Source organism: Cibotium barometz, chromosome 2, assembly GCF_041138505.1.
Source record: "Cibotium barometz isolate CiBa-2024 chromosome 2, ASM4113850v1, whole genome shotgun sequence".
In the NCBI taxonomy this organism is placed as follows: Eukaryota; Viridiplantae; Streptophyta; class Polypodiopsida; order Cyatheales; family Cibotiaceae; genus Cibotium; species Cibotium barometz.
In genome coordinates this window covers 40,792,479-40,805,761 of record NC_141047.1, presented here as the reverse complement: position 1 = coordinate 40,805,761, position 13,283 = coordinate 40,792,479, and positions in this window count along the sequence as shown.

Here is a 13,283-nt window from a genome sequence, read left to right as displayed (position 1 = left end):
TGGATGAGATGTGATGTGATGTGAATCGAGATAAATGTGAATGAATGAGATATAATGTGAATTGGGATAGATGTGAATGGATGTGAATCGGGATAGATGTGAATGGATGTGATGTGATGTGATGTGAATCGGAATAGATGTGAATGGATGAGATGCAATGTGAATGGATGAGATGCGATGTGATATGGATATGGGTAGATGTGAATGGATGAGATGTGATGAGATGTAATATAATGTGACTAGATGTAATATAATGTGACTAGATAAGAATGGATGAAATGTGATGAGATGTAATATAATAAGACTGGATGAAAGACGATGGGAATGCATATGATTGGATGTGGATTAAGCAATGTGAATTGATGTAGAAGAATGTGGAATAACGAGAAATGATGTGGAACAACCTGGAAAGATGAGAGTTCGTTAGAAACTGTATTTATGACCTGTTTTTAAATGACTATTTTATGTCAAGAATGCTGGGAAGCATTTTGACCATCTTGTGAATGAGGTCATGGAGACCTAAGTGATAAAGTTGCGACAGCTGACGGAGAGTCAACGGAGGACGTCTCGCGTAGCAAGGTCGGTCGAGGTCTTGACTAGCCTCGATTGGATTTAAATGGTGAGCTTCCGGTACGGTGGATGAAGGACCAAGGAAGCGACCTATGAGTGAAGCGCTAGGTGACGTGCGAAGGAGCCTAGAGGGTGCTGACCATACGGTGCTCGGTCCACCGAAGATACCCACGCGTGCATCGAGGAAGAAAATGGAACAAGGTGTTAAGAGTTTTGTTCTAAACTTGGGCATGGATCTGGTTGATTGACCTTCCTGGTCCTCTCAACGGATGAGTCCATGGCTCTTTTATATGGATCTGTTGGTTGATCTTGTTGATCTTCAACGGATGAGTCCATGGCTCTTTTATATGGATCTGTTGGTTGATCTTGCTGATCTTCAACGGAGAGTCCATCTGGATCTTTATAAGTGAATATATTTCCGGGTACTATGAGCTAGGAACTATTGAAAAGGCTCCTGAATGGACAGGTGGAGAGCGTTCTGGTTGCCAACGATGCCATAGGTACACCGATGAAAGAATGATTGGAAATTAGAATTCAACCGGATATTTTGGAGGATTATGATCAGTGATACTATGGTTTCATTAAAAGATTGTTTTAAAGATGGCCGAATCTATGAAACAGGCAATTTCATATTGGGTGTGTAAGTGGTGTGACTATCTTGAAGTTTGCATGAAGCGCCGGCTAGGGGGCCTGGAAACTCTTTTCCCTAGTACCCGGGACAAAACATAACCAAATTCCTAAAAATGGATCCTATCACTACAGTGGTTGGGCGGTTGGCTAACCCATGGGATTGTAGGCTGGACTAATGGATCCCTAAAATGAGACTCAATTCTGTTATGGTACGATAGATGAAGCAAATCCCGGATAGTCTTGTTCTATGGAAAAGAACCAATGGCTGTGCCTCTTGTTGATGAGGAAAAAAGCGTTGGTCTCTATGATTCAAGTGCAAGTTTCTTCCTTGATCTAACCATGTGACTTACGGGTTTGGTCAGATCAGTCTAGTTAGTTAAGGCTCTTGACTACGTTAGAATAAAATATCCTGGAGAAATAGCCCGTGATTTTTGGGCGAGGGAAGTTTTTTGACGTTCGGTTTTGGAAGAACCGAGGGATTAGTCTCTTGTCTAGGTATCCATGGGCGAGGCCCCGAGTGAGAGGCTCTGCCCTGCGCAAGAAGTGCTACTTCCACTCTGCTAGCACCCCCGAATTTGTTGTATGGAGGGGGCAGGGATCTTTCAGGCACGAGCTTTGAGATACCGAAATGAGACACTATATTCTACTATATTGCACTTGAATGTGTCATCCTTATGTATCTCTTCTACAGTACTCCACTGGTCTCCAAGCAAGGCTACCATGTCATCACCTAATACCTTCTTGCACACAAACATGGTAGGTGTTTGTGAGAAACAAAATTGATTTAACATCTTGGCAAAAAGATGTATTAGGCATACCCAACTAAGACTCACAGATCGAGAGGGCTTTGCAAACTTCAAAGACCCTTGTATATCACAAAGCATCTGGAATTGGCCATTCTATAGAAGATAGGGGTGGAGATGTGATTGTCCAAGCATCTGGAATTGGCCATTCTATAGAAGATAGGGGTGGAGATATGATTATCTATAGCTTACCAAACCCACCGTCTTGCTTTGGCACCAAATAGGAGTGCCAGTAAAAGAAGACCTTTTCCTTAAGAAGTTATGCACTTGTTTTATAAGAAAACATTGCCTCACCAATGTCTACATGCAATGCTTGAAATGTTCTGGTAAGGCGCTCCAATGGCTGCTCCTCTACCATGTTTGAAGGAAAAATATTTGCAAACAAGAAATAAGTTCACTTAGATTGAAACATCTCTGTGAGAAAATCTCACATGCCCCTTTCTACCTGCGATACTTACAATTGTATGGAAATCAAGTTTGTTGGCAAAGATGGATATCTTGTGCTGTGTAAACATGTTATACCGTGGCCACCAGTTTTCCATTGCTTTCCTTCTTGAAGCCTTGTAAACGACCTTTCCAATGGTGCTCCAGTACATTTCGTCGTCGAACTCGATGAGACCTGATTGCAACAGGCTGTAGATAAACCCAAGCGCTCTTACAAAATGCCTCTCCCACCCAAGCACCATCATCGCCCTTCTTGTTGTGCAAGGATATCTCATCAATCTCATCTTTTGGTCTTCTTGGTGCGGCCATATCTTCTTGGAAGCTAGAGTAGAAAGGTTAGGGTTAGAGTAAAAAGGAAAGAGATGTGCAGACTAGGGTTTTACGGGAGCCTTGAAGATGAAAGAGATGGAGCTCCGAGAAGGGAGGGAGATTAAGATGGAGGAGAAAGTTTAGGGTTTCGGGCTTTGATGGTTTCATTAGGGTTGGGCAAATGAGATAGAGATGGAAGAGAAAGGGAGGAAGAGTTTAATTTGGACGTTCAAGAGGGAAAGCAGACTTGAAAATGAAATTTTTGATTATAATGAAATTTGAGATGGGTTTTTGGGGAGAAATGTGAGTTTTTGGGGAATCTCGAAAATTTCAAAATTTTAAGGATTTTTTGAGCCACGAAAAATGGTGGGACCATACCTACCCTAAACCCCCTACTTTTTTAACACTAGTTTGGTACCAAAACAGGACACTTGAGTGTCCTTTTTTGGGGGTTGCGAAAAAAAATCAAACTCCTAATGTAGGCTTTAAAAACCAAAATGCTTCATTGGGCATGTAGAACATAACCCTATGCTTATGTAAAAAATGCTAAACATATAAAATGCCTTTTTATTTGGAAGTACATAAGCAACAAAGTAGCAAATGTCTTGAAAATGAACATTTTTCAGGATTTTTCTAAATATGCAAGCATCATTCTCTCAAAAAAAATCCAATGATATCAATAGCATTTTTCCCAAGATATTTTGATAGCATACATCAGTCCAAGGAGGTAGAAGTTCACCAAAAAAATCATTTTCCTTTCCTAGAATTTTTTCCAAAAAAGTTGCATAAAATCAGCAAAAGTAACGCGTATTATCAAAACTCAATCACGCCACTAAAAAAAATGTAGCCCTATCAATGAGAATGTTGATTATTGGTTTTCATGCTTGAGATGAGATAAATAAGCCATAATTTGATGTGTATGACACTAACTTAGCCTCCACTTAAGTAGGTTCTTATCGCCTAGTTCTAAAAAAATTATAAAAAAACAAAAATATAAAATTTGATCATCTTTTTTCAAAAACTAATCATAACTATACTTGCACAAGTAGTCTACAGCTATAGTTACAACAAATAATGCACTTACACAGCTTTCCCCTTTGATGAAAATCAAAATTAGGCTCATAATTAGACATTTTATGTATTAAAAACAGGTTGCGCAAAAGGCCATGTATGAGAAGAGGCCCAAAAAGTGGCTATAAAGTTTTGAAAAATTCAAAACAAAGTAGTATTTACCCTATATAACATGGGTTCATCACCTCAAGTTTTACATTATTAGCTTGCATATGGAAGGAGAAAAATTCATGCTCCACCTGTATAAAAAACGTCATTTCAATATTAGCGAGTCAAAAATTTATCCAATAATTATCATTTGATGATTCCAAGATTTAGTTTACATCATGGGCTTTCCATCAAGCCAAGTTTCATGATCAAACTATGTCCCCTCTAAAAGTTATGTACAAATTACTACTATTTTGAAAACAGCAAAAATCATGCGTTTTATCAACATGTGTCTAAGAAAATTAAAATATTGCCTTGCAAAAGCTAAGAAAAGTGCAATTTAAAAAATCTCAAGGATTTTTTGGGTCTTGAGGAACATCTGTGGATGTTAAGCATTTCAAAACTCTTAATAGATTGCCCACAAAAATTCAAGAAAAATGCTAACTTTCAGGACACTTTAGTGTCCTCATGACACTTTAGTGTCCAATTACAGAACTAGTGTTAAAGGGTCAAGTGTAATTATTAGTACTGAAAGCCTAGTCCCCCTCCCTATAGCCTAGTCTCCCTCCCTATATTCAAAGGAGACCAAATGTGCACAATCCTCTATTCCTATTGGTCCATTGCTAATTACTTTCATTAGTAAAAATCCTTCATCCATGTACAACACCAAGTATTATTGGTTCAAGTAACATTATAGCAGGCGAAACCAGGAAGTAACATTATAGCAAGCAAAACCAGGAAGGCTTCCATTAGTTTCTTATTGCCATCACATTATATCTCTGTTTGTAATAGCCCAACAACCTTGGTATTTCTACCATGGATACCTTTCACCTTTAAGGATGTATCTACGAGTTGGGGTCTTTCCAAATGGTTCCATGCATTGAAGGAAATTAGATTATGGCTAGCCCCCATATCAAGTAATGCATTATAAAGCACTTTACCATAAGAAGGGCTAGGAAATTGAATGGATGTTCGTAGAGGTGCTATGTGCTCCTTTGTATCCCCTTCAACTTCTCCCACAAAGGCTTGTGTAGCAAGTCTAAGGTTCCCTTCTCATTGTTGTTACAGTTTGGCTCATCTTTCCCTTGCCTCCTCTTTGGCTTGGGTCTTCTTTTGAGCGGCCCTTTCTTGGTGGATCTCTTGTCATGTGAAGCACATAAGGATTCTTCGGTAAGAGGTCAATAGTATTTTTTAAACTTACTTGCATTAAGGAAACCAACAATTTCAACTCCGTCAAGAGTCTCAACACATATAGTACCTTGTGCAATAATTTCACAAACCATGAATGGTCCCTTTCTGATATATTTAAGCTTTTTATTCTTACTCTAGACCCCATACATAAGTACAGGATCTCCTACCTCAATCTCCTTGTCCTTGAGATTTTTGTCAAACCACTTTTTTCTTTGCTCCTTTTCTATGAGCATTTTTTGCACTTTGCAATTTGTCGCTCCTCAGTGAGTTCTTGCAAAACAATAATCGATCAACCAATTCATTACCATCAAGCTTCTCACTTATGACTACTCTTATGCTAGGGATCATGAACTCCCAAGGCATTACTGCCTCAAGTCCATACACCATCTTAAAAGGTGTGCAACCTTGTATAATTGTGTGATAGGCCCATCAAGTTGTTGTGACCTTAGACTCCTAGTCAGTACATCGAGCTTCAACAGTCTTTGTCATTATTGAAACAAGAACCTTGTTGGTGCTCTCTGCTTGGCGATTTGCGTGTGGGTATTGTGGCTTTGACTTATGGTGAGCGATCATGAATGTGCTAGTGAGATTTTTGATTACATCATTGATAAAATGCTTACCTTGATCACTCACTAGCTCAAATGGAGATCCAAAGCGTGTACTCATGTTCTAAAAGAGAAACTTAGTAGTCGCCATGGAATCCTCTTTTTGTGTAGCTCATGCTTCAACCAATTGGTTACATAATCTATGGTAACAATGATGAAGCATGCTTGTGTGCCACGTGCATCAGGACAAAATGGACCAATAAAATCTAAGTCCTATTTTTCAAAAGGTTGGTTGACTCAGATAGGATGAAGTGGCATCATGTCCTTCTTCTGTGGCTTTGCACATTATTGGCACTCGTCACATCCCTTGACAAATAGTGCACAATCTTTGAAGAGCATGGGACACCAATAACTTGATGGGAGTATTTTTCTTATTGTAACGTCACTTGTAAAGTGTCCACTAGCTACCCATTGGTGTGCTTGTTCGATGATGTATAAGTATTCATCCTCCCTGGGGAATCATCTTAGTATATCATCCTTACCTCTTCTATAAAGATTTCTGGCAACAATAAGTTGGTAAGGTGCACTCTCTTTTAGAAACTTTCTTACTAAATCTTTCCTTTGTTCCTTTCCTTTTAGAAAACCATTAGCTAAAACGTTAACAATTTTCTCACTCGCCTCAACCTTAAATAGCGTAGCATCTAGTAACTCATCATCAACCCCGATTGGTGCTTTAACATTAGGTATGTGAGATAGATGATCCGCCCATGACATGTTTCTTACCAGGCCTCACAACTACTGTCAGATAAAACTCGAGAAGGATCAACAACCACCTTATGATCCTTCCTGTGAAGCATGGTTTCTTTACTAGATATAACAAGTCTTGATGGTTAGCATAGAAAACAAATTTGTTAGTAGAAGGTAATGCCAAAATTTCTTTACAGCTAACCCTTCATGCTCAATGGTGTAGTTGATTTAAGCCTCATCTAGTTGCCGACTTTCAAAACTAATCGAATAGTCCAATTTGTGTTCCCCTGGCTGTGCCAGAACACATCCAATTGCGAAGTTAGAGGTTTCAATGTACACATGAAATATGAGATCCCAGTTAGGTGTTCTCAAGATTGGAGCACTAGCCACAAGCTTTAGCACATCATAAGCTTGCTGACACTCCTCGGTCCATATAAATATAATAAATAGCTTGTACAAAGGATGAGCTACTTCTGCATAGAAAAAAATAAACCAATCATAGTGAGCATTTATTTAAATCAGCTTGGTAAATAATATAAGCCATTCAAGACCTATATTGCTGTAAGAGAGAATATTCCCAAATTTCACATTAGGTGTCTATGTTAATCATAGAAAAGAAGTATTTGGGTGAAGGCATTTCCTCCCAAAACAAGAACACTTTATAATAGGCCTTGTACTCAAATTCTGGCAAAGGTTGTGGGTGAGGCTAAGGTGGGCTATTTTGGAAATCAGAATTATGGACACCACTAGCCCAATGATTTGCAGAAGTATCAGCAAACACACACAGGTGGAAGAGCTTAGTCTCAAGGCAAGGAGAGCTAGATAGAATGAGAAAATTAGCAAATACAGCAATTGAGATCAAGTTCAAAGAATTTCTTTTACTATGGCAAACCATGTCACTTTCTAACAAAGTGTCACAAAAAGCAAGGTGACATAAGAAGTGGCAAGTTGTAGTAAAACTATTGTGTATCTTTAAGGAAGAAAGCTGAAGATATCAGCAATTGTTTATTATGTAGCACATGTTGAATTCAGTGACTGTAGATGTATCCACAAATGATGATGATGTATGGTATGTGTATTTGGGATTCTTTAGCCACATGACTTGTCATGGTGGTGGTGAGTGGTTTATAAATGTCCAAAATTTAGAAAATTTAGGTTATGTACAGATAGAGATGGGGGGATGACACAAACCGAGAGATTCATCTACCATAACCTAGCCTACAATTACACAAACAAGATGTGTCACTCATCTCGTTGATTGTTTGTGCTCATATTCTCATAGGAGATCTTGTTGCTGTGCAACCACACTCCAAGATCTACACTCCAATGGAAGCTCCGACCCTTGTCTCTCACTCTCTCACAAGCATGCAAGCAAGCACACAAGAGCTCAAAGAAGAAAGACAAGCAAGAAAGCAATATCATAGTAGTGTAGAGAAGAAGAGCACTCTATTCAATTAGCATAAAAGAATGAATGGTGAGTATACACAATGCTCCTTATCTTGGTCCATAGCCTTCACACCTTGGGCTGCCATACTTAAAAAATAGGTCCATGGCTATCCATGGCCACGTAGGCTTATGAAAACACATTATCTAAGAATACAATTTCCATTATTAATCATGTGACGTATCTTTCATAGACAAGCGGCGATCGTACACGTAAAATATACAATGATGCTAGAGAAGCGCGATAAGGGTTAACATGCTCCCCTTCTTGATGCAAATTCCATCCTCAGAATATGTCAATGAAGATTTGTTGAGGCTATTGTTGGATGCATGAAATATCAGAGGTCGTAGAAGGTCTACAAAGCAACATGGTACCATGAGTAATGCGCATTTAAGCGTAATGAAAACACCAATCATGTAGTGAAGAATGATATTTAACGACTAGTCAAATTTCTAGTTAAGACAAGGGTACTATGAAGCTTGGTCCAAAATTGAGCTAAGCTAAAGAGCATGCCTTGAGTTATGGCCTTAGTCTCAACACACTATCCTTTGGTGAAACCATCTCTAGCTAATATCTAGCCTCCTACGTGGAACTGCTAAGTGATTATTATAAGGTTTCTCTTTGATTTAAAAAAAGGAAAGTATGTTGAAATATACAAGTGAATAGGGTGTGTGTGGGAACAAGCTCTTGGATAGAGGCTGTAAAAGAGAAGATGTAATTGTGAAAGAACCTATGAAAAGGTTAGAAGAATCTACTGGGAGAGAATAATGGGTAGCATGAGGGAATTTAGGAGTGTGGATATATTCTGGGAGATATTCAGGGAAAAGAGAAGAGGTGGAGAGAATCAGGCAAAAGGTGGAGATATTCAGGGAGTGAATCATGGAGAAATCAAGGGGATTTGATGCTTGATGTAAACACTATAAATTGAGGCATAGCCCTAATGAGAATTTGCTGGTTTTTGAGTATCCATGCCTACATTAATCTATGTGCTAATTTTTCACTAATTACGTCTTAATCACTTGCTAATCACTTTCTTAATTATGTTGATTCTAGTGTTTGATCCACCATAGCTCATCATTCAGCTCAAATTTCAACATGGTATCAGAGCCATGCCTAGAATCAACTAGATTTATGAGCCCATTAGTGAATTAATCAGGATTAGTAAGATAATTAGCAAAAAAATCAGTTTTTAGTGAGTTTTCTCTCTTCCCCTTCACCCCTAGCCAGTGGAGGGTCTCTAGCACCTTGCACACATAAAATTAGGGCACATGCTTTATACACAAGATAGCTAACCTCATTAGCTTCAAGCCTAGCTACTCCACGCAGCAAACCGCCGGCGGATGCATCGGATTTTCGCTAATTAACAGGCGCCGTTTTTCTGAAGTAGAATGAAGATTGCTCTTTGCTCAGGTCAAAACTCTCTAATTCCTCTTAGCACAAAGGGTAATCAAGCATGCTCTACAAGCTGGTGAAGACAGAAATCAATTTCATCAAGTCTACAGAGAGATCAAAGCTCTTCATCAAATCTGCAGGTGACTTTGGTAAAACAGAGATTAAGCTTTCATTATTTGCTCAAATCTTGTGTTTCTTGGCTTAATCCTCTACTAGACTCATTGCTATTGATGCCTTTCAAAGCATTTGAGCTCATTTGAAGTGGAAGGCACCAGATCTGAGCTCCCCGCATACTCTGTTTTCTGCACACAAACCAGAGCATTAATTTGCTAATCAGTGATTAATCAATGCTAATCACTGTACTTTGGTGCAATTGAGGGTTCAAATTAACCATTAGGTATCTGATACAGATCCCTATAACTTCAGATTTCAAATCGGAGTTGGTTTGATACTCCAACCATCCCGTACAAATTGGTTACCCTTAATTTAGTGTAATTTCTGGGAAAATTGTGCTGATAAAATTGTGAAAATCATCATTTTGCATTTAACCCTTCGTTAATGCCTGTAAATCTCACTCAAATTCAACATTATTCACAGCCAGAGTTGCATTTGGAATGTGCATGAGAATGAATGCTATACGCATTATGTATTGGGCACATTGCATCAGTGTAAAAATGGGAACAGACACTGCCCTTGTCCAGATTAAGGCAAGAGGTAAGACCTCCCGCATAAATTTGGGTTTGCATTGCATAATGATACAAAATAAACATAAAAAGCCCAAAGGAACTGTCAGCAAAACATTGAAACATGTTGCTCACATGGAGCAAAATGACCTGACGGACGAGCTCATGGCCCCAGCCATGAAAGAAGAAGAATATCTCTTCCCAAGAAGAGGATCCACACCGAGAAGAAGACCTGAAGGAAGACATGGACACGAGAAGAGAAGCTGCCACAAGAAGAGAAGCTACCCCAAGAAGAGAAGCTGCCCCGAGAAGACTGAAAGAAGAGACGGACGCGTGGAGAGATGCTGCCACGAGAAGAAGACTGAAGACAAGAGAAGATGTGAGGCTCCAAAGAGTGAGGAGCCATGTGAAAATCTCTGAGAGAGAGAGAGAGAGAGAGAAACCACAACCCAATGTAACCTGCCCCAATAAAGTAAAACCACCTCTGAGCCACCGATGATGTAGGCCACGTGGTAGATGTATGTGTGAGCACTTTAGTCAAGGTCGCGGGCACTTATAGTAGCCTTGGACACATAGAGAGAGAGAGTGTCAAGGACTATGGAGTTTAGGGACTTGAGGCACTGGTCGTGGACTGTCAAGTAAGAAAGAAACTTGATACAGGGTCCAGGTGTGCTGAGATAACTTGAGGGGAGGAGTAGACACTGGTCGCGGACTGCCAAGTAAAGGGAGGCAAACTTGGTATAGGGTCTAGGTGTACAAGGAGTATTCACTTGAGGGGAGGTGTTGAAATATACAAGTGAATAGGGTGTGTGTGGGAACAAGCTCTTGGATAGAGGCTGTAAAAGAGAAGATGTAATTGTGAAAGAACCTATGAAAAGGTTAGAAGAATCTACTGGGAGAGAATAATGGGTAGCATGAGGGAATTTAGGAGTGTGGATATATTCTGGGAGATATTCAGGGAAAAGAGAAGAGGTGGAGAGAATCAGGCAAAAGGTGGAGATATTCAGGGAGTGAATCATGGAGAAATCAAGGGGATTTGATGCTTGATGTAAACACTATAAATTGAGGCATAGCCCTAATGAGAATTTGCTGGTTTTTGAGTATCCATGCCTACATTAATCTATGTGCTAATTTTTCACTAATTACATCTTAATCACTTGCTAATCACTTTCTTAATTATGTTGATTCTAGTGTTTGATCCACCATAGCTCATCATTCAGCTCAAATTTCAACAAAGTAGGGCACCACCTTGCAGAGACCCAAGCAATGGTCCACTGACCTCATACAAGAGTATCTAAGAACCGCTAAGTACCTCTACAAACGATGTTTTTTTTAATGCCCTTTATTGATAGATTTTTAGCCACAAGGTCCCATCCCCCATGGAAATCAAGGCTACGGTTTGCTCCATCACTAAGAGCCAAGAGTCCTACCTAGATCGCACATGGCGATGGTTATCTTCTTGTGGGCTTTTTTTTTCTCTCTTTTTTTTAAATAAACTAGTGTCACTTTCATAATTCACCTAAAAGGCTCTATTCTAATTAAAGGGGGCACACTAAGGAAGATGGAGTACTCGGCATACTCCTTTAGCATACTCCTTTGGCATACTCTAAGGTCTTTCTCCCCGAGAAGACTAGTGTCACTTTCATAATTCACCTAAATGGCTCTATTCTAACTAAAGAGGGCACACTAAGGAAGGTGAAGTACCTCGCATACTCTAAGGTTGTTCTTAGGGAAGATTGGACTAGTACCAAAGCCATAGGAGAGCAACTGATAGGCTTGGTCCAGCATTGGATGGATCCGAAGGCAACTAGGGGTGAAGCCACATCTAGTAGTAGTGGGCGACAGCCGAGGACGCAGGTAGCAAGGGTATGCCTTATTGTCCCCCCAGGAGTGGCTGATTATGGATATAAGAAGGACTTGATATATTCATTTTGGTGGATTTATGTGCAAAATTTGGTCAAAATTAGCAATATTTAAGAAAGTGCTAAACCCTAATTTAGATCAAAACCCTAAGGGATATTCCAAAAGAATTTACATAGTTCAATAGAGCTATCTTGGGGCTTCCTAATAAGCCAAGAAAACTTAATTTGGAGTTTGTTTTGTGGGTCATTTTGGCAAAGTTCTTATAACTTGCAAGTGGGACCAATAATGAACATCATAATATTTTTGGGAAATGATTACATAGTTAGAAATTACATCCTATGAGCTTCCTATTGAGCTAAAGAGCACTTCATTTGGATGTTTTTTGGATAGTCCATTGCACTAGTTGACTTCCTAAAGAAGTTAAAATAGAGAATGGTTACTCTTGGACTGAAGTGAAATAACATACATATTGGGATAATAGAGATCATAAATTTTCCATTAAGCTAAAGAAATAGCATACATATTCAGAATGATTACCCACTACCATGTTTATCACAGATTCATCAAACAAGGCATAATGCTACCTTGTGTTCACTCTCTTATGATGGATATGTTGGTTGCAAAAGGGACAAATACCTTGAGTGTTGAGATATCGAGCTCTAGTGAGGCGGTGGACACTGATGACCCGCCAGGGGATAGGCCCCGCACTTACACCACTGGCATGGTTGGTGAGATCTTGGGTGATATGCGGCCAATGGGATGACAGGCTGTGTGACAGCCACTCTAGAGACTGGCATAGTTATAGCGCCAGCTCATTTAGTCCGGTTCACACTATAGAGAACCCGTGTATGTATTTGGTTGAGTACCTTTCATATTTGTGTGTACTCTTATCTTGTATATGGTGTGTTGAGTGTTGAGTAGAGAAGGAGAAGATTTTCAGCCTCTTACCTTGTGTGTTCTCTATTAGGGTTTTGTGAGTGTGTGTGTGTGCTTGCAAGAGCTCAAGCTCTCTTTCCCCCTGCATCTTTTCATGGTATGAGAGCCTGGTTCGTGCTAAGGGCTGAGCTGCAAGCAAGAGAACCACAAGAAGCGGTACGAGGGTAAGAGCTTCAACTACTCTTCCCTATTTGTGTTGGTGACTACACCCTTGTTGGGAGCTCTACGGGAGGCACCGGCAACGATCTCTGATTGAGGAGCTTTCTTCGCGGGAGTAAAGCTATTGGGCATCTATACAGTCTTACGGACTAAATTTTTTCCGGCCGAAAACGCGTTTCGGGCGCGTCTGGACCTCCGTTTTTCAGAAAGCAGGCGATTTCGAGCATTGCGGGTAAGTCATTGATTCTCTGCAGAACTCTGTTTTAAGAACTGCAGGAAGACAGATTGACTGTGCAGACACTGTGGGTGCTGCAAAGAGGTCTACAGTTGCCATTGGGTGTATGTATGC